This window comes from Notamacropus eugenii, chromosome 7, assembly GCF_028372415.1.
Source record: "Notamacropus eugenii isolate mMacEug1 chromosome 7, mMacEug1.pri_v2, whole genome shotgun sequence".
Lineage (NCBI taxonomy): Eukaryota > Metazoa > Chordata > Mammalia > Diprotodontia > Macropodidae > Notamacropus > Notamacropus eugenii.
Genome location: NC_092878.1, coordinates 32,860,972 through 32,888,484, shown reverse-complemented (window position 1 = coordinate 32,888,484; position 27,513 = coordinate 32,860,972). Strand labels below are relative to the sequence as shown.

At 40.3% G+C, this 27,513-nt stretch overlaps 2 long non-coding RNA genes and 1 pseudogene across 2 annotated transcripts; 1 reads left to right on the top strand and 2 right to left on the bottom strand.

Moving 5' to 3' along the window:
• LOC140513793 (uncharacterized) overlaps positions 1 to 27,513 on the bottom strand; it is a 66,343-nt pseudogene that overhangs the window by 20,164 nt on the left and 18,666 nt on the right.
• On the bottom strand, positions 8,409 to 10,254 carry LOC140513838 (uncharacterized). Its single transcript, XR_011970378.1, has 2 exons — positions 8,890 to 10,254; positions 8,409 to 8,597 (listed from the first exon to the last, which is right to left on the bottom strand). It is a non-coding gene; the product is annotated as an uncharacterized lncRNA (long non-coding RNA).
• On the top strand, positions 15,039 to 26,719 carry LOC140513851 (uncharacterized). The gene is made up of 2 exons (XR_011970392.1): positions 15,039 to 17,631; positions 19,675 to 26,719. It is a non-coding gene; the product is annotated as an uncharacterized lncRNA (long non-coding RNA).

Sequence of the window (27,513 nt, the reverse complement as noted above, 5' to 3'; positions counted from 1 at the left end):
CTGCAATCCTATTTTCAAATCTAATTTTTCACTGCGCCGGCAGACCCACATTGCTTTGCCACACGCAATCACTTAGATTCTCGTTAGTTACAGTGACCATGTTTTTTAACAACAACAACAACAAAAACCCAAGACACATGGTCTGATAGAAGATATTCCTTTTGTAAAGTCTTGTTAAAAGTACACTTTCTTTCCTTCCTAGATTTTCCAGGACATATGATTGCTGCACCATCTCAGTACCTTCTCTAGTAGCTCTAGCCCAGAAGGGATTTTCATGAGGCAGCAAAGTCCAAAGTCTACTCCTCAACATCCCCTATGGAATCCCTGAGACTTTTTCCTGATCTCTCTGTCATGCTTGAAATAACACCAAACATCAGTGAAATCAATTATTTCAATAATGAGGAATTTGCACCACCAAGAAACAAGGTTAGCTGTATTCAGGCATGTTGATACCCTATTAGAACCTAACGCTCAGCCTCCCTGCCCAACTCTGGATTCCTTTTCACACAATCCATGAGTTATTGAAAGTACAGATTTGTCCCTGAAAGTGATGAACCCTAGCAGGTAACCAGATTAAACTGGGTTCCAACTCGGTCCATATGTAGACAAAACATTTTATCCTAAATTGAGTTAGAAATAGCAGGTGGTAGCTCTTTGCATGTTACGTTAAAAAGCAGAGAAAAGGAAATGGGGAATTCTATCCTTAGTCACTGAGTGATAGCTTAAAAACAAAGGTCTCCCTTTAAACAGAGCCTGAAAGTAGGGGCAGAGGGGTCCTCAGGCCAGGGCTACCAATCCTATCATTGGTCTATCAGGATGCAAGCCTATTCTGGTAATTAAGAAATTACCATGTCTTAAGAAGAATGACAGTTATGAGGAACATGGTCCAGGACAACTTTAATAGGAAATACTAGTATGCTAGGCCTCTCACTATTATCCATAGAAACAGTGTATGAAGACCTGAGGGGAGAAAGCAGAGAGGGAAAGGAAGGAGTTAAACTGAAATATTTCAAAATATTTTAGCAGGCTTCCATTTCTGATTTTTTTATCAGAACTGTTAAAATGTATTCGAACTGACAGTTGGATTTTTTGCTTAATCTATATTGGGCAAATAAAATCACAGATCTATAAACTGGAGGGGCATCAGAAGCCATCTCATCCAACCCCCTCATTTTATAGAGGAGAAAACCACAGTCCACAGAATTGAAGTGGCTTTACCCAAGGATGTATAAGGCTGAATTTGAACCTAGGTCCTCTGACTCCAAAGCTATGTCTCTTTCCACTCTACCACACTAAATTCAGAGAAGTGCTGTGGTGTGACAGAAAAAATCTTGTTTGTCCTTTGTTCTCAAAGAGGACCAGTAGGAAGAATACCAGAGTCTACAGTCCTACTCTTCTATTTACTATATGATCTTAGATGAGCCTCGTCTCCTATCTATTACATTAGGATAGCAATAATAATAAATATTCAGTGAGATGATGGAATTGAAACCATTTTGTATCTCTGTGGTGCCACATGTACGAATTTGAGCAAGTCACTTTCACTGTTTCAATGTTCTCATCTAGAAAATGAAGTCAATTACATGGGCCCTGAGGTCCCTTCCAGCTCTACATAGATCAATCAATCAATAAACATGTATTAAGCACTTACCATGTGTCAGGCATTGTGCCAAGGGCTGGGGTACAAAAAGAGGCAAAAGACAATTCCTGTTCCCAAAAATTTACAGTCTAATAGATCTTAAATTGTTGGCATTTTGCTCCTCCCACCGCCCCCACCTCCTGCAAAGGGAGGGGCTAACTGGATGCTAAGGCTGGTAGTTGCGGGGGGAAAGTAGGAGAAATGAATGGGTGTGGATAATCCTGAGAGTAGATAATCTTGAGTTGTCTGTGTCTTATGTGGGAAAAGGGAAAGATATTTTGGAAGAATTTGGAGGGAGGGGGTGATGAAGATTTCTTTTTAAGTTAAGGAGAATGGGGAGATAATTGAGGGCAGCTAAAAGAGGGACGGCTAGATAGCTCAGTGGACAGAGCACTGGTCCTGGAGTCAGGAAGACCACTTCAAATCTAACTTTAGATACTTCTTAACTGTGTGACCCTGGGCAAGTCACTTAACCTCTGCTTTAATCCATTGGAGAACAAAATGGTAAATCACGTAAGTATGTTTGCCAAGAAAACCTCATGAACAGTCAAGAAGAGTCTGACATGACTGAACAATGGAAGAGGGAGAGTGAGAGAAAATATTGGCAAAATAATTTTATATATCTGGGCCTCATGACTGATATACGTATGCCAAATTAAATTCACTTGGCCTCTTCACTTTCTAACACAGGGCTACCCAGTAGAATTGAACTGTTAGTAATTCTCAATGCTTCCCATTAGCACTTTTAAGTTTCAATTGCTTACAATCTCAAATCTATTTCTCCCTGGGAACACATCAGTATGCTTGCCCATTACCTGTTTTTCCAATGGGGCAGGGATTTGGAGGATCTGGATAGCCCTGGTCCTCACTGAAGTCCTTGGGGATGTTGTCACCAGTCAGTTCAGCCACAATGTTAGGGATGTTACCATAAGGACCCAAATGCTGCAGACCTTCATGGGCACCACCTGTAAGGAATACAAAACATCCTCAGATGGATGTAGATAAGGAGCCCAGAAAAATAGACACTTACTTCTCAACCAGACTGTGTTCCCTCTTCAAGGATGTGCTGGAGCCAGTTTAAATAGGCTTTTGAGAGATGAATGTTAAATTATCAGTGTGAATATGTATACTTTGCAAATTGGCAAATATTATTCACAGCTTGATTTATTGTTCTGTAGATAATTTAGACGAAAGTGTTAGAAAATGCTAATAATGTAGATTAAATTGACAAAGATGACAAAAATGACAATAATCAATGCTGGAGAGGCTGTGTAATGACAGGTATACTAACACATTGTTGGTGGAGCTGTGAAATAATACAACCATTTTGGAAAGCAATTTGGAATAATGCAAGTAAAGTGACTACAGTGTCCATGCTCTTTGAACCAAAGACTCCATTATTGGATTTATATGCTAAGGAAGCCATTAATAAGAAGAAAACTCCCCAAAAACACCAAAATATTTACAGCAGCACTTTTTGTGATAGCAAAGAATTGGAAACAAAGTAGATGACCATTCATTGGAGAATTGTAGTAACGAACTATTATTATGCTGTAAGAAATGATAAGTGTGATAAATACATTGAAGCCTGGGAAGATCAACAGGAACTGATACAGAATCAAGAAAACAACATACACAGTAACCACAACAACGTAAATGGAAAAATTGAGTGAATGTAACAAAATTACAAAGATCAAAGAGGACTTGAATAAAAGAGAAGGATACCTGAGATAACTAGGATGATGTACAAAACAGAAGACATCAGTAAAAACTTCTTTTTTAAAAAATACAGATTAAATTTAGTGTATTGTTTGTATGGTTTTTTTTCTGGAGAGCCAATTATTAATTAAACTTTTAGCAGCACACTCCTCTCCTGATGCCTTTTGAAAACCAAAACAAGTCCTATTCTCTCAGAAAACTTTTTCTGGACCAGCCCCAACTGATTCTATACCACATCTTCCACAAACTTAGAGATTTTGTGTTGTATTAATAAAATCATTGATTGAGAGGCAAAGGGATCTTTTCTCTGCCTTCTTAAGCAAGAGAAGACAATACAATTTAATCTTGGTCTTGATGACTCAGGTTCATCCTTACAAACCTTACATTGTAAATAGAAAAGGCCTCTAAGAAGCCATACCACCTCTTCCCTTGCTTCCCAATGAGCACACACTTAAAATACCAAAGGCAAATGAAAGTTGATCTAACCTGAAACACATCAAGAGAAAAAGATCCCAAGAGCCTCCTTCACCCACCTTTTGGATCATTGTTCTCTAGGTAGATAAAATCCTTGGTGCTCCAACTAAATCCCATTTCTCTTTGGCCTACCTTCATAAAAACCATAAATCATCGTTTGTTATTTTCTTCCTCAGGATAAACAATATTATTTAATTTAGTCTTTCCTCATGGGTCTTCGTTTCCACAGTCGATTAGTTTAATAGAAAGAGCGCTAGTTTTTTTGTCAAAGACATGAATTCAAAATCTAGCTGGGCTACTCATTACCTGTGTGACCACAGGGAAATCACTTCATTTACCTCAGTTTTCTCTTCTGTAAAATAGGATTGGAATTGTTATTAAGCCCCTTTCAGATGTAATAATCAGGCCGCTAGGTAGATGGAGCATTGGGTCTGGAGTCAGGAAGACCTGAGTTCAAATTTGGCCTCAGATATTAATTGTGTATCCCTAGACAAGTCATTTGACCTCTATCTTCCTCCATTTTGTGAGTTTTAAAATGGGAATAATAATAGCACCTACTTCGCACTGTTGTTGTGAGGATCAAATGAGATAACATTTGTAAAGCCCTTATAATTTCTGAAACATAGTAGGCACCTAAGAAATGCTCCCTCCCCCCTCCCCCCTTTGATCCAAATTAGTGTTGGGATTCATTCCTAGGAGAGATCCAGACAGAGATTCAAGAAGGGAAAAATCACTTGAGACTTCATGGAAAGGATAATGTCAGAACTGGATTTGAAGGAAGTAAAAGCAGGCAGAATGATGTAGTGAAAAGAGTAGGGCATTTGGAATCAGAAGACCTGAGTTTAAATGTCTCTTAAGCTACCTAGTACTTTTGTTTCTTTGGGCAAGTTACTTACTATCTGTAGGGGCAGGTAGGTGATGCAGTGGATAGAGCACCAGTGCAGGAGTCAGGAGGATCTGAGTTCAAATCTCACCTCAGACACTTGACACTCACTAGCTGTGTGACCTTGGGCAAGTCACTTAACCCCAACTGCCTCATTCTGGGTCATCTCCAGTCATCCTGATGAATATCTAGTTACTGGATTCAGATGGCTCTGGAGGAGAAGTGAGGCTGGTGACCTGCACAGCCCTCCCTCACTCAAAACAAAGTCAAGTGCAAGTCATGTCATTATTTCTCTGATGGCATGGTCTTCTTCGGGAACGAAGGGCAAACCCATTGTATAGCAATAAATATTTTTTCATTGTTTTCTTCACATCCTTAAAATAACTCTATGAGGTAAGCAGAATAGTATCAATCATTATCCTATATCAATATTTTAAGGAATCAAGATTTTATTTAGTGTAAATACACCCCCCACTGATAATGATCATCTCTCCAACCGTTGGCAAACAGTTTCATAAATTGCTATGGCTAAAAAAAAAAAAAAGTCATTAGTTGGTGGTCAAATTTTTGTACAACTTTCAATACAATAAGAGATTGGGTCATGAGTATTAACCACCTGGATCATTGAGAGGGCTAAGCCATTTGCCTCTATACTACATGGACCCATCCTGTGATGCTCAGTGGATAAAATGCTGGACCTGGAGTCAGGAAGATCTGAGTTCAAATCCAGCCTTAGATAGACATTTACTAGATATATGACCCTGGGCAAGTCACAGTTTCTCATCTGTATAATGGTAGCAATAACAGTAATAACACCAGCCTCTCAGAGTTGCTGTAAGGAAACGTAAGATAATATTTGCAAAATGCTAGGAAATTTTAAGATGCTTGATAAATACTAACTATTTTTGTTACTGGATCTCTGTTAGGTGGGAAGTTACAACTTCTGTTAATGTGACCACCTTCCCCTTTCTAATTTAGAGCTTCTAACAGGAACATACAGTATAGAAAGGACACTATTCACAAGTCCATTCATTTCTAGGGATATGTGAAGCCCTGAGGACTGTGTTTTATGAAAGCCCAAGTAATCTCTATAAGGACACTATAGCCCCCTACCAGCCTATAAAGGAGGAAGTGAAAAAAGGTAGTAATGCTGAGCTCTACTCTCTCTTTATTTTGCAATTCTTCTAGTTATACAGTGTTTTCAGTTTTTGCAAAATGTTTCCACATTTTTGATTTTGACTTACTTCATTGAAAAACAACACATACATTATCAATTTCTTAATCTGTCCAAGGTAGTTTGTCATTGCTGTTCATTCAGTCCTGTCAAGCTCTTCATGTGAACCATACTGTCCATGGGGTTTTCTTGGCAAAAATACTGGAGCGGTTTGCCATTTTTTTCGCCAGTGGATTATGACAAACAGAGATTAAGTGACTTGCCCAGGATCAAACAGCTAGAAAGTGTCTGAGGCCAGATTTGAATTCAGATCTTCTGATTCCAGACCCAATGCTCTATTATCCACTGAGTCATCTAGTTTCCTCCCAAAGTAGTGCAAAAGAAAAATGTCCTGCCTTCATGAAGCTTTCTCACTAGTAAAGATAAGGAAATACACAAGTAACCATAGCACAGGATATCTAGAGAATCACGATGGAGGACAATGCCTTCAACTTGGTATTAAGAGCAACTTGGGTTTGAGTCTTATCTTGTATGACCCCAGGTGAGTCAAAACATCTCTGACCCTCCTCTTCCTCATCTGTAAAATGGGGATATTACTAGAACCTTCCTCATAGGGCTGTTGTAAAGATCAAATGAAATCATGAGATGATCCCATTAGACAATGAGCTCCTACAGGGTTTGTTTTTGTTCAGTCCTATCCAACTCTTCATGACCCCATGTGGGGTTTTGTTGGCAAAGATACTGGAGTGGTTTGCCTTTCCCTTTACCAGCTCATTTTACAGATGAAGAAACTGAAGCAAACAGAGGTTAAGTGATTTGCCCAGGGCCACACAGCTTGTAAATATCTGAGTTCAGATTTGAACTCAAGAAGATGAGTCTTCCTGACTCCAGTGCTCTATCAGATTATGACAACTAGCTGCCAATCCATGAGGGAGGCACTATCTTTTGCCTCTTTTTATACTCCCAGTGCTTAGCACAGTGCCTGGCAGATAGAAGGTGCTTAAGAAATGTGACTGACTTACTAACTAATGTTCATAGTGTACTTTGTAAAACCATGCTAGTCATTTTATTCATTCAACAAGCACTTATTAAAAGTCTGTGTGGTATCAGTTATGGACATTATTTGTCTATATAACTCAGTGCCTAACACAGCCCTGTGCACATAGTAGGTGCTTAGCAAGTTATTGTTTAATAAATATCATTATTAGAATACAAGAGTGCAACTAAAGATAGAGTACTTTGGGAGTTCAGAAGTGAGAGTGATGACTTCTGACTGGACATCAGGGAAGGCTTCATGGAGTAGATGACATCTGAACTGCGGTTTGAAGTATGGATAGAAATGGATCAAGAGAGTTTGGGGCAGAAGGAGTGGGGTTGGTAGAGAGTCAAGGCAAAAGGAACAACATGAGCACACTAGCAAGAAAACCTGCACCATTCCAAAGAAGTATGTAGGGCTAGTATCCCCGATTTACAGATGAGAAAACTAAGGCCCACAGAGGTTAGATAATTTGCCTGTGATCAGGTAGTGATGCCCAGCACAAGCATAATAGGGCCCTACAAGCATCTTCTTACTTTGTTTTCCACTTCCAAAGAATGGTTAGAGCCCCAGAGTGTCCATTGGTAAAATGAGATCTCCCAAAATGAGAGTGGGCTCAAGAGATCCAGGGGGCTTAGTCTCCTAAAACAATTCTCCTTACAACAACTCACCATGAAGATTCAGAGCGACTGAAGCCAAGTCCTCATTCTCGGGAGGCATTGGCAGAATCCTTCTAGGATGGGACCCTGGCCATTATTCTTGCTACTGTCGTTCATTAATGTCTGAATGCCAGCTCCATGCCAGCAGGTTTGCAGCATCCAGACCCAGCCCCTAGCCTGCAGACTTTCACTCACAATGTGGTAACGCCCTGACAAGCTCACAGCCAGCCCGCCAGTCAAGTCTCATCAATAAACCCTCTCTGCTATAACCCAATGACACCAAGGCTGCCAGTTGGGCTGGATGACTGGACATCAGTGCTGGACAATAATGAAGAATTGTAGTGGGACAGGCAGGTGCCAAGTAACCAGTCACCCACATCATAAAAAGGGAGTTCCATGAGGGCAGCCTGGCAGAGAGTGGGTGCAAGCTCCTGAATACCAGCCATTCAGCTAAAGGGGAAAAGATCCAACAGTTTTCAGTTATGTTACCCACAAACAGCAGGCACTAAAAATACAGCCCCTTCCTTCATTCTTCCAACCATCCTGGGTATACCATTTCTATTATGGTCTAAAAAGCTCAAGAAATCATATGGGTTATTAAAGCCAGCTCCTTGAGCCCGCACCCACCCATGGCACTTCCCAAATATCCTTGCTAGTGGGCAGAGGGTGCCAGCCTGAGATACCCAAGGGACAGAAAAAAAGGATCTGAATTAAGAGAAAGGAGAAGTCTTATGCTCAAGGAATCCGAGGCAACTTTCATCTTTCAAAAACCCAAAAAGCAATAAATAATCAAAGGAGATATGAGATGGGTGACAGCAATTCCATTCAATTCAATAAACATTTATTAAGGATGTAGCAACACTGTATCTTTACAAAGCCCTCTCATGCTTGCCTTCTTTGCTCTCTTAACAGGGCTCCTTTCCCTAGGATTTGGATTCTGCCTCCTCATGAAAATCCTTATCTTCTTTCCATCAGCTGATCAACAAGCATATATTGAATGCAAAGCACTGTGCCTAAAATGTAAATTCAAAGACATTATATTTTAATTATATTTAATTATATTTTACTTGTGTGTATGTGTGTATGTGAAGGGGCAGAGTATCACAAGCACAGAGATAAGTCAATACAAACTATAGAGAAGGTCATCTCAAGAGGGAGAGAACATAGACACCTGGGATGATTTTCCAAGGGCCAAGTATAGGAGGTGACACCTGAATTGTGCTGAACATGACCCATTGCTATATATTACTCCCTCTCTACATACTTTGCATTCTATCAGTCTGGCTGTCTCTTGTTGCTCCTTACTTTCAATATCCTTTCTTGTCTGTATCCATGCCTAAGCGCTGGCTGGGATACATTCCCTCCTCATTGTTGTTGTGTTTGTCCTTTTTTGAAGGAGACCATGACATCAGGGATTGATGACATGACTTGCAGTTGACCTGGATTTGAGTGAGGGAGAAATGTGCAAGGTCACCAACCTCACTTTCTTCTCCTGAGCCATCTGGGTCCAGTGACCAGATATTCATCAAGATGACTGGAGATGGCCCAGAATGCAATGGGAGACCCTGGGGACCCTGGCCCTTTTAGGCTGAGGCCTTTTCAGGTTCACACTTTGAGTGAGGTTATAAGAGCCCTCTTTAAGAAGTGAATCAATGGATGACATCCGTCCTCATAACCCCTGCTTCAAATCCCTGGTTGCTTTTAAGACTCAGTTCAGGCACCACCTTCTGCAAGAGGACTTTCCTAGTGCCCAACTCCATCCCCTTCCACCCCACCTGCTCATGCCTTCCTTTCCTTGTATGTGTTTTCTATGGGTTTTGCAGATGCCTGTCTATATACATGCAGTATCCTCTATTAGAATGTAAACTCCTTAAATGTAGGGACTGTTTTACTGTCTTTACACCCATGGCATGAGTCACAATGCCTGGCACAGAGGAGTCATCAATCAGTTATTTTGCATTTATTAAGCTCCTATTATATTCTAGGCAATATGCTAAGCACTAGGGATTGGTGTGTGTGTTTGTCCTTCATTGCCGAAGAAGACCATGCCATCACAGAAATGATGATATGACTTGCACTTGACTTTGTTTTGAGTGAGGGAGGGCTGTGCAGGTCTCACTTCTCCTCCAGAGCCATATGGATCCAATGACCAGATATTCATAAGGATGACTGGAGATGACCCAAGATGAGGTAATTGGGGTTAAGTGACTTGCCCAAGGTCACACAGCTAGTGAGTGTCAAGTGCCTGAGGTGAGATTTGAACTCAGGCCCTCCTGACTCCTGCACCACCTCTAGACACTGCACCACCTAGCTGCCCCAAGCACTAGGGATACAAAGAAAGGCAAAAGACAGTCCCTGTTCTCAAGAGCTTACAATCCAATGGACCACAACATGGAAACAAACACTCAAAACTAAGATAGATATAGGAGAAACTGCAGGCTGAAAATTTCATAAATAATTATTGATCTTGACCCCCCCCCCCCCAAGAAAAGACATCTCTTCCCATTCTTTTGTGCTGGGGAGGATAGAATGTCAAAATGTCAAATTGAAATAGAAGTAGAACTAAACTGTATGTCAGGATCTCTGCAGGCTGAATATTCACTTAGAAAACCATACAGTAACATTATCTATGTTTCACTCTATTTTTATTTGTTTTGTTAAACATTTCTGAATTACATTTTAATCTGGTTCAGGCTGCACTCCAGCTGCATGAGGCCCACAGGTTCATGTTTGACACCTCTGGCATGGAACATGCTTATAATGTCAGATTTTTCTAAATGCAAAATTAGTTTTGCTGAACTTTTTTCCTCTTCCTCCTCTTTTTCTTTTTAAAAAATTTCTTTGTTAGAAGAGATGACTCTGGGTAGGAGAGGGAGAAGAAGCCTAGGCAAGGTAAAATAAAAAAATATCAATAACCATCTATTTCAAAAAAATAAATGGTGTTGAATGGTCAATTGAAGGAAGATAAAGATTGTAGGAGGTAGTAGTAAGGAAACAGAACCTACGATCCAGGGAAGAGCCAAAGGGGAAAAAAAGTAAGCATGAGAGGGCCTCCTTAGGACATAATATTCTAAGAAACTTCAAACTTGACCTTGAAGTTTATATGGCAGTATCTGATTTGAATACATCCACCCACTCTTTCAAAAAGTACAACCACTTCCCAAAGATTCAAATGCTGATAAGACACTTTTCGGATTTTCTGGTCCCTTATGTCTCTTCATTCCTTCTTTAGGATTCTCATTACACATTAGAACCCCAACTGAAGAGAGTGGGGGAAGGAAGAAGGAAAAAGGAAAGAGGGACAGAGAGAGAAGGGGAGGGAGGGAAAGAGAAAGAGGAGAGAGAGAGGGGAGGGAAAGAGAGAGAGAGGAGAGGGAAAGAGAAAGGAAGAAGGGGAAGGAAAGAAGGGAGAGGAAAGAGAGAGAGAAAAGGGAAGGAAGGAAGGAAAGGGGAGAGGAGAAAGAGAGAGGGGGAAGGATGGAGAGGAGGGAGAGAGAAGGAGGAGAAGGAAGAGGAGAAAAAACATAAATTAGTCCTCCTTTATTATGTAGCTTTTCTTAAAAGGTTGAAAAGACTGGTTAGCATGAAGTTTATGATTGTCTATGGAGTTCAAATATGTGCAAATGCTTTCCAAAATTAGCACAAATACCTTATATATCTGTGTAGAAACTAAGCTAATGGGAAGAAAAAATTAGGAAACTCATTTATTGTGTTTTTCTCTATACCCTTATCCTTTTATTATTTTGTTAGTTCGATTTAAAGCTTTCTGACTTGATCTCCAGTAAACACATATTCATATGTCAAAGAAATAATTTTCATTTTTAAGGACTATATTCAATCTGTAAAATCAGAGTGTTGGATTAGGGAATCTCTAAGGGCCTTTATAACTCCAAATCTATGATGCTATGATCCTAAGACATATCCTTTTACAAATAATTACCATATCCCTCCTCATAAGCAGAGCCCTGGTATTGGGTGTTTCCAAGAATTCCTGCATTGTGGCAGCCAAGAGGGGCCTAATATTGTAATGGCACCGAGGTCATCATTTCCATTTCAATTAAAGTTCTCATCTATGATTAGTCCAATTGACTTTGGGGGTCTGATCTAATTTCTTTCTAATTTTAACTGGTTAGGTAAGTGCTGGATAAGTGGTACAGACATTAAGTGCTATTGGGGAAAATAACAAAAGAATTATCTTCAGCATGGAAACCTAACTATATAACTCAGTAGCTAAGTCATAGAGAGCAACCCGAGGTACAAAGATGGATAAGTGATTTGCCCAGAGTCAGTATGAGTGTCAGAATTTGAACGTAGGTCTTCCAGACTCTACACCCAGTTTTCTGTCCATTATGCCATCATACTTCTATAGAATAAGAAACACAAGTGATAATCACAAGAGACAATGAGAATGTAACCCTTCACCTTTAAAGAAACTATCATTGCCCATGCTACACTGGTGGCCAAACAGTGCCTGAATTGTTTAGTGATGATGGCTGGCATCGGATCATCCACATTCTCTTACCCATGACACCATGGCACAAATCAAGTTGATTAGGAGAAAACAGACTACAGATCTACTCTGGGTAGTCTGTATATTCACCATCCCTTAAGGCCAGGAAGCCGAACAAGAGGGCAAATTGCAACATAGCTCTATCAATGACTGACCATTCACAAGGATGCCACCACATATTTTCAACTTTGGTATATATCACTGATCTACTGAGATTCACTGGGGCCATATGGCACTTTAAAGGAGAAATATGAATTGAGGTAAAATGATGGGAAATTGAAAAGGAGAATTTGCTTCTCAGCTGTGGCTTATTAACAAGTATTGCTCTTCATTTCATTCTCTTTTTTTCTGCAATGTTGCCTAAGAAGCCCCAGAAGGAAGAGAGTTCATTCTTATTGGGGGGTCACTGAAGACTTCAGTGAACTCAACTTAATATAAGCATTCTCTGTGGCATGCAAACAATGCAGGCAGTGAGAAAAGAGCATAAATGGATTGTTCTTGCAGCTTTCACATCTCCATATGGTCCCAATTTATGATCATAAGCAGAATTGTTTATTTTTTTAAAAGCTTTTTAGTTCACTTTTAAGGTATTTTGCTGAGGCACAGCCTGCTCTTAAAAGAGAGAAAATGTGTGTTTTTTCCGAAGTGCTGTTTATTTTGGCTGTTTACTCATTTGCAAAAGTTCAAATGTTATTCTGTGGATTTTACTAATTTTCCTGCAGCAGCCACAAGACCAAGAGGGGGAAAATTTTTTTGCAGGGAGATACTTTCAGGGCTGCCATGAATTTGGTAAGCTTTGCAAAAGCAATTTTGAATAGGTAATTTGTTAAAGTCCCCTCAGTCACTTAATTTAACTTTATTTGCCGTCTGCAATGAGGTGTCAATTTGGCAGTTTGTATGGTGCCCAAAGATGTTTGTACACGGCGGCCAAGGTCTCTCTTTTCGGTGCTTGAACTTTCACAATTCACCTCATTTGATATTTGCTGAAAGACAGATTATCAGGAGGTTAGAGAAGACCTCAGATTCAGTAAGAGTCAACAGTTGCTCAAAAATATTGGGATCTATCAAATTATGACTTGCCCTAAACTGAACAATGTATTTTTCACTCCTCAGCCCCATGTCCTCCCTGAGAATAAATGCTCTTGCATGGCTATTCTGGGATTCCATGGTCAAATGCTCCTTGTAAGTTATTCCTCATGTCTCAGTACTGCAACAACAATAAAATTACCTACCTACTGACTATAGGAAGCAATCCATGTTGATTAACTAGAGAAAAGCAAGCCAAGTGGCAATATTCATTTCACTGACTCCCAGGCAGATTGTTCTCTTTCTGCACTGGGAAACAGGGATCAGAAACTTAGATTAGGGAACTAGGCAACCTGGGTAACATGGGTCAGAGATGTGGATGAGCACATAGAAGGCAGGTCAGACTTGACCCAAGGTCAAGTCACCCAGAAGAACACAAGTCAGAGGATAAACAAATAAATGAGAATCAGGTGGACTTTTTTTCGGGATCTGTTGAGTGAATATTCAGGAGACCAAGTAAATGGTTAAGATCCAAAAGAACCACATAAGTTGAAAGGGAAGACAATAGTAGACTGGGTCAGATGCTTGGCAAGAGACTGATAACTCAGTCAGCTCTGGACCTCCAGCTCTAATAATATAGCTGGTTTGGAGAAACTTCTCCTCTTTACCCATCTCTCCTACCATATGTAGCAATAGCCCTAAGGCTAGTAACAATTTCAGATGATTTGAATGATGCTGTCCAACTGACTGAAGAGAAACTCGGGGTGGGGCGGGGGGGACAGAATCAAAGAATGAGGGATTTAAAAGAAGATTTTAAAAATCAGACCTATTATTTCATTGGTAGAGTGAATTTCCAATAAGGAAAAATGTCCCTGCCACTTATGCTGTGTCTTTGAGAGGTGTATGGGGCACTGAAAAGTTAAGTGTTTCACACAAGGTTCCACAGTCAGGAGATGTCAGAGGCAGCATGGGAACCCAGGTCTTCCTGATTCTGGGTCCAGTTTACTTCCAATATGTCCTACTGCCTCTTTTAAAAGAGAGCATTCAGGAGAAATTTAAGTTGCTTTGCCAACTCCTGGACCAAATAAGGAATGTTCCACTGGATGGGAAACTTCCCTTCAGGTATCTAAAGGAGAAAATACATAGAAATCTGTAGTCATCATACCTGAACCTCTTCTTAGATGACATGACTTCTCTCTTGGAGACAAGAGAGTGGCATGGTCCTGCTCTCTGGGAAACTTTTGTGAGAACAGGGTGAGTAGCCACAAGGAAGGGAAGTCCATAATTTGGTCCTGTTACCATTCAGCAGGGATGCAAAGAAAAGCTGCACTTCCTACCAGGCAGGGAGACCCTACAGGCATTCCCCTTTGCAGACATCTGAGGATAGAAAAAAAAATTTGCTCTAGGAAAAATCTTGGCATTGCCATTGAGTGCTGCCTGATACCACTTGCTGGGAGTTGCCTACATCTGACTACAAGAAAAGCTATTTTAGAGATCAATGTCTAAAATTTTACAATGCCCTTGGGAATGACTGGAGGTTCTTGTTGGGAGCCGATGGCCTAAGAGTCACACACCAGAGGTGTTTCGGACAGCTGGTTTGTTCATTCGAGGGGGGCTTCATATTCCAAGAACTCTACTGGGAATTCTACTTTTTTTTTCTTCCACCTTTCAATAAAACTTTCCTTTTTTAACTTTGTGAACTATATGCTTGTCAAGGGAGTTGGTGTTAGCACACTGGGCAGCATCAGTAATTTTCCAGATTGGTGTGTGTGTATGTGTGTGTGTGTGTGTGTGTGTGTGTGTGTGTGTGTGTGTGTGTGTGTGTGTGTGTGTGTGTGTGTGTGTGTGTATGTGTGCGTGTGTGAGACAGAGAGAAGAGAGAGAGAGAGAGAGAGAGAGAGAGAGAGAGAGAGAGAGAGAGAGAGAGAGAGAGAGAGAGAGATTACCCAAAGTGACCCTGAGTTCTTTTTTGCTGTGAGAGCCCTCTGATACAAGAGTTACAATGTGATTCCTATCTATCCAGGAATGAGTCCCAATGTAGCTCTGCTGAACCTGATGTGGGGGAGTACTTAATTGGCAGTACCTAACTAAAGTAAAGTGTTGTGTGCATTCATCTTTCATTGTTGAAGAGGACCACGCCATCAGAGAAACGATGACATGACTTGCACTTGACTTTGTTTTGAGTGAGGGAGGGCTGTGCAGGTCACCAGCCTCACTTCTCCAAAGCCATCTGGATCCAGTGACCAGATATTCATCAGGATGACTGGAGATGACCCAGAACGAGGCAGTTGGGGTTAAGTGACTTGCCCAAGGTCACACAGCTAAGTGAGTGTCAAGTGTCTGAGGTAAGATTTGAACTCAGGTCCTCCTGACTCCTGCACTGGTGCTCTAGACACTGCACCATCTAGTTCCCTCAAAGTAAAGTATTATGATCTGCAAGAATGAGTAAGGTCTGATAAGCAGATCATAACTACTGTGGGGCATTAGAAGAACAAAGATACCAGGAATGGTAACTCAGATTAGAAGAACTATGGAGAGACTTGTCCATTCTGTTTGATGGTTGAGGACCCTGATCCTACCTCCTGAGGCTTTAGAGTCAGAAGACTTGGATTCAAATCCTACTCCTGATATTTGCTACCTGTATGACTTAGGGCAAGTCACAACCTCCCTTGGCCTTAGGTTCCTTGAGTATAAGGAGGGAACTGGTCTAGAATGCCTCTGATGATCTCTCCTAGATCTATGACCTTGGGATTCCTGTGGATGCCCTGGGATGGGGAACATTCTCTCCAAAGGAAAAAAAAAGAGGCACAAAGTTGGCACTTTTCTCATTTAACAAGAGAATATGTCAGGAAGTAACAGAAAGGTAAATGAACCCAGGTAATCAACAAATTGAGAATCACATGTGGTCCAAACTACACATAAACAAAGAATCTCCTCTCTAACATTCCCACAACTAATCACCCAAAGTCTGCTTTTAAAATCTCTAGAAAAGAAGAACCCATTTTTTTATCCACTTCTGAATAACCCTGATTGTATAAGAAAGTTATTCCTTATGTTGAGCCAAAATTTGCCTCTCTTACACTGGTTAATTATTGCTACCAGTTCTGCCTATGAAAGCCAAAGGGAACATTCTAATCCCCTTTCCATTTGATTTCCCTTCAAATACTTCAAGACTGACTGCTCTCCTCCAGGCTAAACATGCTAAATTCCTTCCACTAATGCTTGCTCGGCATCATCTCTATACTATAGAGCTGCAATGACCCTCCATCATACCATCTGCTCCCCTGGATCTACTGAATGATAAATGAGAGCTGGCAATGCTTCAGGTAACTGTTTAGATAGACTGCCTGAGACTAATCACAACTCAGAATGGCTAAATAAACTTATTGAGTTTTCTATGCAACATTCACTTTGGGCAGGCTAACAGGTAGTACAGCTTTTTAAGACTGGTAAGTGTTTCACATTTTGTAACTTTTTTTTACAGGATCCTACATGATCCAATCATTATATATTGTTAAGTACAGAAGAAAGTGATATTTTAAAGCTTCAGATAAATAGATATCTATATGTAGATGTATATCTAGATGTACATATATTTTGGGTGTATGTGTTGGGAGGGAAGGGAAGGAGGAAGGGATTAAGAGGGGAGAGGAAAAGGAGGAGAAGGAGAGAGGGAGAGAGACAGACAAGGATGACAGGATTTTTTAAAAAGGGGATTAGTGTTAGCACAGCAAAAAAAAATAGTGCAACTGAGCTAGAGGGGAGAAAAGTCAGCAACTGCAATTCAATATCCTTGAAGGATACACTAAGCCCTTATCAAAACTAGAGTTTCTTGAAACCAGTACACAGGAGCAAGAAGCAGCAAAATTTGCATTGTTGGTGTTTGAAAGATGACTATCACCGTACAGTATATCCCATGCCAAACACTGCAGTGCTTTTAGGAAGAAGAAAGGAGTAGGTGGGGGCATTAGGAGGAGTATGGGATTGGATATCCCTGAGTGTTTTGTCTTTTGTGTCTTTGGGAATATTTCTTCCGTATGTTCCCCTGGAGGGGTCTTCTTATGTGCTGAACTATGAAGACAAGCTATCTCAGGGTTTGTGCACAGGGAACACCAAAAGGGCTTGCTACAATGGATCTGTGTCACAAAATCAGGAAAGACTGTCTCAGTGCCTTCTGAACTCCCTCCTCTTTAGGGAGTTTTGAGATCCTGACAATAAGGACAATGAGGAAACAATGATGATTAGCATGCAATTATTACTTACTTTTATGGAGAATTTAAACAATATATTTAATGGGTCATACAAGACATCAAGAGGGAAACATGAAAATTTTAATTAAAACCATGCTCTAAATATCCTGTTGCTCTTCTACATATTTGTTTATTTCTCCCTAGGATTGATTTGTTAAGAGCTTTGGAATTACCAGGGGGAAAGCTTTTGGGGATGTTTGAAACCCATGATTCAAAACAGGGAGAGACACTTGGGTGATGGAACTGGCTATGACATCAGAGGTAACTCAGTCACTCTTCATGCCATTTGCTTAAAGTCATTGGCTCTGCCCTTTATGGAGATGCTGAGAAACTTTCCGAGGTTTTTAATTCCCCCTTATCCTTTAAGCTTTTTACAAGACTCGTTCTGAGTGAGGGTAAAACTGATACTAAAAATAAATTTATTTTCTCATGGTAGTAAGGATCCCCAACCTCTTTCCTGCCAAATGGAAGGGAGATTTTGATGACAGACAAGCCAAAATGGTTCTACTAAGAGACTGACAAGTTCATAGTTCTCAGGTTATTTCTCTTCCACAAGAGTTCAATAAAATTAAATATACCTATAAAGACAAAAGGAAAAAAAGGAATGAATCTAATTCTTTAACACAAAATGTTCAGTCTAGCATTTTAGAGGCTTCCAGAGACTCCCAACTACCTTTCTAGTTTTATTTTATATTGCTTTCTTTCATGAATTCTCCATTACAGTCAAACTGGCCTTCTACCTGGTCCTGGTATATAACATTCCATCTCCTGCCTCCTTCTCTTTGCACAGATGGCCCCTGTTAAGGGGTCTCTGAACTTGTCTTTTTGAGTTGCCATATTTTCCAGAAATACTGAACCCAGAACATGCAGGAGGCTCTGAATGTGTCAAGCCTGAAGCTTCCCCTGAGCTTACGTAATTTGTTGTTGCACCCCAAACTGGACTCCTTGTGTCCTTGAGAGTCAAGACAGGCGCCAGCCAGTCTGTGCCAGGCTGGGATAATGCTTGTGCAGCTGGGGTCCTTTACAGATAAACAGATCCTCCTATCTTCAAAGTCTAGCAGTTCCCAAGGGAAAAGACTGAGGTTTTTTGCCCACCTTGCTCCTCCTCATGGGGAGTGGTTTTGTCTTTTTCCACCTTTGCTGTTCTCCCTTTCATGTCATTCTCTTTCCTGGTGTCCCCTCCTCCCTTTGTCCTGTTTTTGTAAAAATGTAAACTTCTGTAAAGACTGGGAACCCTATGGGTTACACATGCATGTTCATTTTCTTTTCACGTTGTCTTGTGACAGGGATTGCCTGTTGACACCTTCCATGTTTGGAATGTACTCTCTCCTCGCCTGTGCCTCTTGGAATTCCTAACTTCCTTCAAAATATCACAGAAATAATATCTCCCATTTAAGGCCTTTCCTCAACCATCCAGTTGTTAACTAGATGTGATGGCACAATGTACAAAATGCTGAACTGAACTTTGAAACAGGAAGACCTGAGTTCCAATCCTGCCCTAGATACTCGATACCTATGTAGCTCTGATTCAGCTTTCCCCTCTCTTCCACTTCCTCAGTTTTCTCATTTGTAAAATTGCACCTAGTGATTGCACCCACCACACAAAGCTGTTATAAAGATCAAATGAGGAAATACATATTTAAAGAGCTATGCAAACCTGAAAGTAAAAAAAAAAACAAACCAACCCCAAGCTCTGTTAGAGCTCCTTCCTTCCCGAAATTAGTTTGCACAAGCTTTTAAATACTTAGCATCTGTGTGTGTATGTCATATTCTTCCAAAAAAAAATGAATTTTTTTTAATTAAATTATTTTGTTACATTTTAAAGTTCAGGACAGTCTCCTGCCCTCCCTCCCTACCACACACTAAAGAAAGTCACCCTTTTATCTATCTATCTATCTACATATATGCAGGACTACATTTGTATCCTCAGTACCTATTAGGCACTTAATAGACATCTGCTGAATTGAACTGGAGTGGCATTGAATAAGGTCACATTTATAAATACTGCTACATAAGAAAGCTGATAATGATCCACCAAAATAAAAATTACTGTATACAGATTTGTTGTTGTTGTAGATAGCTAGATATAATAAATAAAATACATAAGCATACACACACACGTGTGTGTGTGATATATCTATCCAAAACATTTCAGTAGAACTAGGGCATGTATTTGGAGAGAAAGTGATTGTTTGAATTGAAGGCAAGTAATTCATTGGTGGCCCAATATACCAGTACTTTCTTTCAATTCAGGGGTTTGAGATTGAGAGACCATTCATACAATAACTTTCTTTATATTTGCAGTTTTCAGATGGTTTGACATACACTGTCTCAATGAATCATCATGATAACCCCGGGAGGTAAGCAAGGTAGGTATCGTAATCCCTATTTTACAGCTAAGGGTACTGAGGCTCAGGGAAGTTAAATAACTTGCCAAAGGGTTAAGCAGACAGTAAATGGCAGATCCAGACTAGAAGGTAGGGCAGTTGCCTCTGAATCCAGTGCTCTTATCATTACACTAGGATGCTGCATGACAATATTCAATCTGAGGTCCTTCCCAGCTCTAGTTCTAGGGTCCTATGACCTGGACCTTTCAATTGGGACACTTTTAATTATCATCTCATTTATTCCCACTGTAACCTAGTAGATAATGGAAACATTCACCTCCCACTGAGGACCCATAATAGGAAAAGACCAATCTAAAGTATAAGCAGAGGCCCTAAGCAGAGGCCAAGCTGTCTTTCACAGGGCTGGCTAGCTGGGAAAAACTCTAAAACCAGCTATTCCTCCCTTGAGTACCATTGTAAGAACCCTGCTCCCTCTGGCATCAGATCTTCAAGGATGCTGTATCAATCCCACTGAGTCACATCATCAGCCAGAGGGTATCCTATGTTTTCAGTGTCTTTCTTTCCATCCAAACTTAGCAACAACATAACTCTCAGAAACCTGCTCTCTGTTGTGACATTATGCAGTAGCATATTTTTAACTAAAAAGGCACATTTCTTCTGATGTGTTGACTAATAGATGTGATAGCTCCTCCTACTTAACTCAAAGCTTTAACCAGGCTAAAATTCACTTCTTTAAAAAGCCTACAAGGAATAATAAAAATTTCCGACACAGAATAAGGGAGAAGCTTTCAGTGAGATGAGTGGTTCAACATCCCTCAATGGCACCATGTAGACAGCAGCCTAGGGTGCCTATACCTGAAGCCAATCTGGCCTTTTGCATGCTTAGACCCTACCATAGAGCTGCTTTAGCAAAGCCCAACTTGGGAGGCAGGAGGGAAAACCAAACCATTTCCTGACTTCTGTTAAACATTTCATCCTTGTCACTACCATCACACCAAGAATACTAATAAAGCAGTGGCCTAGGCATAGGGTAATGCCAGGTATTTTAGGAAGCTAGTTAAAAGGACACAACTTTGTCCTTTTAAAGGACAAAAAGGACATAATGTCATCACAAGGAAATGCCCTGATGAGTCATTAAGAGACAAATGTTTCAGAGGCAAGAAACCAGCAGGGAAAACTCTGCTCTCCCAGGGCTTTGCTCTCTTTTCTCCATATTTTAATTTGATATAAAAGAAAAATTTCTGACATTCAGAACCATCCAAAAGTAGTCCTGCTTCAAAATGCAGGAGAATTTTTTTTAATTAAATTATTTTGTTACATTTTAAAGTTCAGGACTGTCTCCTGCCCTCCCTCCCTACCACACACTAAAGAAAGTCACCCTTTTATCTATCTACCTATCTACATATATGCATATGTATGTATGTACATATACACGTACAAATAAATTCATATATATGTACACACACACGCATATATAGATATATAGATATGTAAAATCTAACTATGCAGAATCATTTATGAGTTCTTTCTCTGGAGGTGGTTAGTATCTTTCTTCATAGAGGTCTTTTGTAGTTGATTTGAGTATCTGTAATACTCAGAATAACTTTCGTCATTCACAGTTATTCTTCGAACAACTATTGCTGTTTCTGTGTACAACATTCTCTTGCTTCTGTTCACTGAAATCTTTCTATGTTTTTCTAAAAATCAACCTCTCATCATTTCTTACAGTACAGTAGTATTCCGTCACAATCATAAACCACAACTTGTTTAGCCATTCCCCAACTGCTGGGCATCCCCTCAATTTCCAGTTCTTTGCCACTACAAAGAGAGCTGCTATAAATATTTGGAAACATAGGTTCTTTTCCTTTTTCCCTGATCACCTTGGGAAACAAAGTAAATAATGGTATTGCTGAGACAAAAGGTATACACAGTTCCATATCTCTTTTGGCATAAAGGAAATTCCTTTTCATAGAGGTCTTCAAATTGAGGCTATATTACTACCTGTCAGAGAAATTGTGGACAGAATTGAGATGGCCTGTATGTCCCTTTCAATTCTGGGATTCAACATATGAATTAGCTATGGGAATGAGAAAGCCAATTGTTATGTAACTCTCAGTTTCCTTATATATAAAATAAGGATAGATTTAAACTACATACCTCAAGGTAATGAGATCCCTTTGTATGCCTTAAGCACCATACAAATATAAGTTGCTAATTTTCCTGTCAACTAGCCTAACTGGGCTAGATGAACTTCTAACATTCTTTCGAGCTTTTAGAATTAAAAAAAAACAAAACAAAACACAATGGCATGATGGAAAAAGAATCTGGATGGAAATTAGGAGATCTAATGATAATGACAACACTTTTTCATAGAATCAGTCAACCAGAGCTAGGTGTGAATAAGGACTGGACACCTCCTTAAATCAAAGACATTTCAACTAGATGCTACGAGAAGATGGTTCTATTTGAATGAGGGACTTGGCAACACCTTGTGGGACCTACATACTACCAGAGAGTTACTTTAGAACCTGAATACTTGAATATATGACAAGGAAGAAGAGGAAGAGATAAAAAGGAATCACTTGGACTTGGAGGGAGAAGAACATTTCATCTGTGGCCTAGGTCTCCTCCCACCCCAGCTGAAGGAGGACCCCCCTTCAAGCTGCAAAAGGCCCAAAGATTTTAGATTTTCCACCTTACCACTTACCATCAACATCCTAGAAGTGCCCCAGGATTGGCTGGTGACAACGTCTGTGTTGAAAGTCAAGGGCAAGACTGAACATGATGAGGAAATAGATTCAAAGGTCTACAAAGATTCCAGCAGAAAAACTATACTTCACCTAAAGGAATCACCTTCAGAATTACAGAATTTTCAGGAACTATGAGTTACTCCTTTGCCATGTGTTCTAGAGTCTGAATCTGCTTTTTATCCTGGACTCTGTATGTAGTGATGGAAAAGTGTATCGCAGACTTTGGGGGAAGGCTGTTTTCTACCAACTGTTCTTACTATCTACTACCTTTGTAAAAGAAAACCCTTTTTCTAAAAGGGTTAATTAATAACAACTGATCATCATGGTAAGAAACATAACAGTAGTGCTCATAAGCCATAGCATTAGAAAACAGCCCCAACACCTTAGGGCTACCCCTAGACTCTGAAAAGCAACCTACAGGCACCTTCTGGACCTTTAAGTCAGGGTTGAGAGGGAGCCCCAAGTTTATATGTGCTATGTTATTAAGTCATTTTTCAGTCTTTTTTCAGTCTGACTCTCTGTGACTCCGTTTGAGATTTTCTTGGCAAAGATACTGGAGTGATTTGCCATTTCCTTCTCCAGCTCATTTTATAGATGAGGAAACTAAGGCAAACAGGGTGGTGACTTGCTCAGGGTCACACAGCAAAAAGGTTTCTAAGAACGGATTTGAACTCACAAAGATACCTTCCTGGTTCAGAACCCAGTGCTCTTTCCAGTATTCCATTTAGCTGCCTTATGTGCTTCATGGTGCAAAAGAACAGAAAATATATTGGATGTGGAGTAAGACAAGCTGCTACTAAATAACTATTACCTTGGGTAAGTGCTGAGCCTCAGTTTCCCAATTGTTGAAACCAGGTGGGGTTGGTCCCATCAGCTCTCACATTCTGCATTCTAGTCCTCAACCTGCCACCAACTATTCATGTGACATTAGTCAAATCACTTAACTTTCCTAAGCCTCAATTTGTCCATCAGTAAAATAAGGTAGATGGAGTACTCTAGGATAATTTTTATCCCTAACATTCACTTATCATTTTATTCTAATTCATTGGCTTTTGTATAGTAATGTGTACTTTTTAGAGCAGGGTGGCACAGTAGGTAAGAGTGTTGGTCTGGAGTCAGGAACATTGTTCTTCCTAAGATCAAATCTGACCTAAGACACTTTTCTAGCTGTGTGACTCTGGGCAAGTCACTTAACTCTGTTTGCCTCAGTTTCTTTATTGGTCAAATGTGTTGGAGAAGGAAATGGCAAACCACTCCAGTATGTTTGCAAGAAAACCCTAAATGACGTCATGAAGAATTGGACAACAGCTGAAAAACGAATGGATAGTAGCATGCTTTTCAGAGCACTGTCATATACATTCTCGTTGCATCTTCACTACAATTCAATAGGAGTTGGTAGGACTGTATTATTTCCATCTTACCGATGAGAAAACAGATGCAGAGAAAGCTAAACCACTTGCCTAAGGCCCACCTCCAGCCCATGGCAAAACCAGGATTATAATTCCAATTCTTTGACTTTGGTTCCAATGCTGTTTCTCCTACACACATACAGATATGGCACCTATGTGATAAACACTTGCCACCTATACATTAAAGAAGACCAAGTCATTGATTTTGCTACCCACTGATATATGTTGCTGTCCTTCTGATTCAAAGGTGACACACTGCCAATGAGCGGAGCCCAAGTATGCAAACGTGATAGAAACAACCAAAACATAATCCTTCCTTCTCACACAAGAGCTTTCATATGGTTCAAAGCTAAAAAAAGTTTTGTATAGAACATGTCAGCAACCGTGGTTCCTTAGGCAAGAGTTCTTCTCCAAACCCATATTCAGAGAAAGCATTCCTCTTTCCATCACTCTTTAACTATACCTTAGGCCAATCACTTTTCATTTATTTTCCAGCCACTCCTGGCAGTGCTGGACCCTTGAAGATCATCTATTTGACTTATCTTCCTGAGAGGAGCAGTATTTCCCAGTAATATAACTCTAATCAGTAAGTAACACTAAGTAACGACCCACAATTAGCAAAAGTCTATACTACCCAAAGGCAGCTGGGTGGTACAGTAGATAAAGTGCCAGGCCTGGAGTCAGGAAGACTCATCTTCCTGAGTTCAAATCTGGCATCAGGCACTTACTAGTTGTGTGATCCTGGGCAAGTCACTTAACCCTGTTTGCCTCAGTTTCCTCATCTTCAAAATGAACTGGAGAAGGAAATGGTAAACCACTCCAATATCTTTGGCAAGGGAACCCCAAATGAAGCTATGAAAATTGGACACAACTAAAATGCTGCACAATAATAACATGCTAGCCACTGGGAATGGCTGGCATTTACAGTCTGAGCCCCTGCCCAAGTTGAGAAGACATACATCTGCCTTAGGAATATCATGGGCATATACAAATGCTATATGTCTTCTCATCATCCATGATAAGCTTTATTCTACCCTTTCTCCTCCAGTAGACTCCCATACTCCCTACATCCATACAACCTATCAAGTTGTCAGGGGCCAACAGTGCCATTTCATGACCCAATCAAAGTAGTCTCTTCCACATTACTGCCTTTTTTACCCCTGACAAGTGGTCATCTGGCTCTTACCGTTTTATGGTGTAATATATTAAGCACTTATTGTATGCTAGCAATTGAAAGAGATACAAAGTTTAGAAAATCCTTCCTGGAAGCATGTTGACACAACCATCATGCCAGAAAGATGGCAGGATGACTCCTGGGGCTTAGCAGGTACTAAAAACTGACTGTGGATGATGCCAAGGGAAATTTCAGCTTGGAATGAGAGGGAATCTTCTAAAGAACTGTAGAGGATTAAACACAAAGATGATTATGATACAGAAATATTACTTGAAAATGGCATTAGAGAATGGAAGAACAAAGCACTGTGTGAAGCCTCAGAGGAAAAGCTATGCAAATATTACTAATAATAACAGCAAGTATTTGTATGACATTTTCCTGTTTTCCTTTGTGTTTGCCAGTCATTTTTACTGGCAACTTCTCAAGGAGATCAGGTTGCATGGCACTATTCCCATTCACCAAATAGGGTCACTGAGTCCCAGAGAGTCTGCCTGGCTTGTCCCAGGCTACAGGCCAGGTTTGAGGGAAGTCAGGAGGACTGGTCTAGATAAGCTGCATTTGGGACATTGCCATAGATCCTATTGTAATCATGGACCTTGAGATGGATAACTTGACCACTCTCTTAAATGCAGGGAGTCTCTGCTTGTCCCTAGACCAGACCCCTCGGCACCAAAGCTTGTCCCATAAAAAAAACGAAGGCACTTAAAAGACTCCTGTGTGCTATATATAAATCTAGTTAAATGGAAGCTAACTGCCAAACATTCTGCTGAACGCATACACACAGAAATCCTTCTAATATGATTATAAAGTATCATTTACCGTCAGGACAACTGCTTGGCCTTATTCTTCCCTTATTTTAAGACAATAGCACCTTTAGCACTGCCACATTTTTGCACACTTCAGTGACCAGCTACTATTCAGAGTTTGAATGGCCCTCAGCAAACGGTCCTTCTCATGATTCACTGTGGATTGAAATTAAAAAGAGGCAGGGGAGAAGATAGAGAAACTCCACAGTTAGGTTCCAGGGGCAGATATCTTATGCTCATTTTCAGCAAAAGATTTGCCCCAATTCTCCTGTCTATTGCTGATATTTGGGAAGTTAATGTTGGTTGCTCGCCTTAAGAGACAATATGACTTGTTGATAAACAATCAAAAATCTTCAAAAATCACCAGAAAACTGGTAGATTGCCTTTCACAGGCTTCAACAGGTCTAGCATCTGGTAGCTATATCAGTCACAATCTCTGTGAAAAGGCCCAGGAGAAGGATGATGTTAACAGAGTACCAAAGGAGAACCACTACTGGAATGATAAAACTTAATTATGATTAGAACCAGAAAGTCCTAATACTCTAAGGTCATTTTAACCTTACAGTAAGCATCATTCCTTTACCTAGGCTGAGCCAAATCTGTTCATATGATTGGCTTTGTTCTTTTTCAGGTTCATCTAGCAAATAACTTCCCTACTTACCTGACCTCCCCAACTGCTAATGTCTCCCCCCTCAATGATTAATTCCATATGTTCTGTATCCTGTAGGTACCCATTTGTGTACATGTTTATCTCCCCCATAAAAATGTGAACTTTTTTATGTTAGGGACTGCTTTTTAATTTTTTCTTTGTATTCCTCAGAACAGTAGTATGTACTTAGTAAATGCCTGCTGGCTGACTGATGGAATGACATTCTCAATTTCCTTGAGCACCTGCCACTCAGTAAGGCACCCTATCAAGCAACAAGATCAGAAGACAAAAATTAGGAACTCAGGGATTCAGAAGAGCCTCCCTCTGGCTTCTGGCTCTCAGACCAGTGTGGTCAACACAGAGTCATGGAAGCTGCACGTGAGAGTTGGGTAAGAGGTGGATACCAGAGGTGGATAAGCAGCCCTGAAAAGGGTTTGACAATCCCTCACCTCAGAGGTGTCTGTCCTCCCTGAATATCCTGTACACCCTGTGACAAGAGTATGATGTAGGTACATAAGAACTGTTGCTACTTTATACAGGAGCAAAAAGATACAGAGATATTAAATAATTGGACTAGTATGACCCACCTAGTTAATGGCTAAATGAGCACTTGAACTGAGGTCTCTTGACTTGCAGGCTCTCTACACTACTATACAATTAATTTTAGTGCCTTGGTTAATACACTGGCATCTCCCCTGTGCACTCCCTCCTTCTCACACTAGAGTCCCAAGGAACACTACAACTTAGGGGCAAGGATTAATTTTATAACGCTGGGGCCAAGCTTGTGATCTTTCAAATCTCTTCAGCCTACTCCAATAACTTTCTTCCTGAGCTATGGAACTCAAGGCATTTGTACCAATTTGATCTAAGAAGTAAGTTTGTCTGTGCATTTCCTAATGAACAAATCTCCCCCTAAAAGATCATGTAAACAAACCTGCATGTGGTTTTCCACCAATCCTAGGGTTACTACTGTTACCTCCCAAACAGAGAAGGATTATACCAACCCA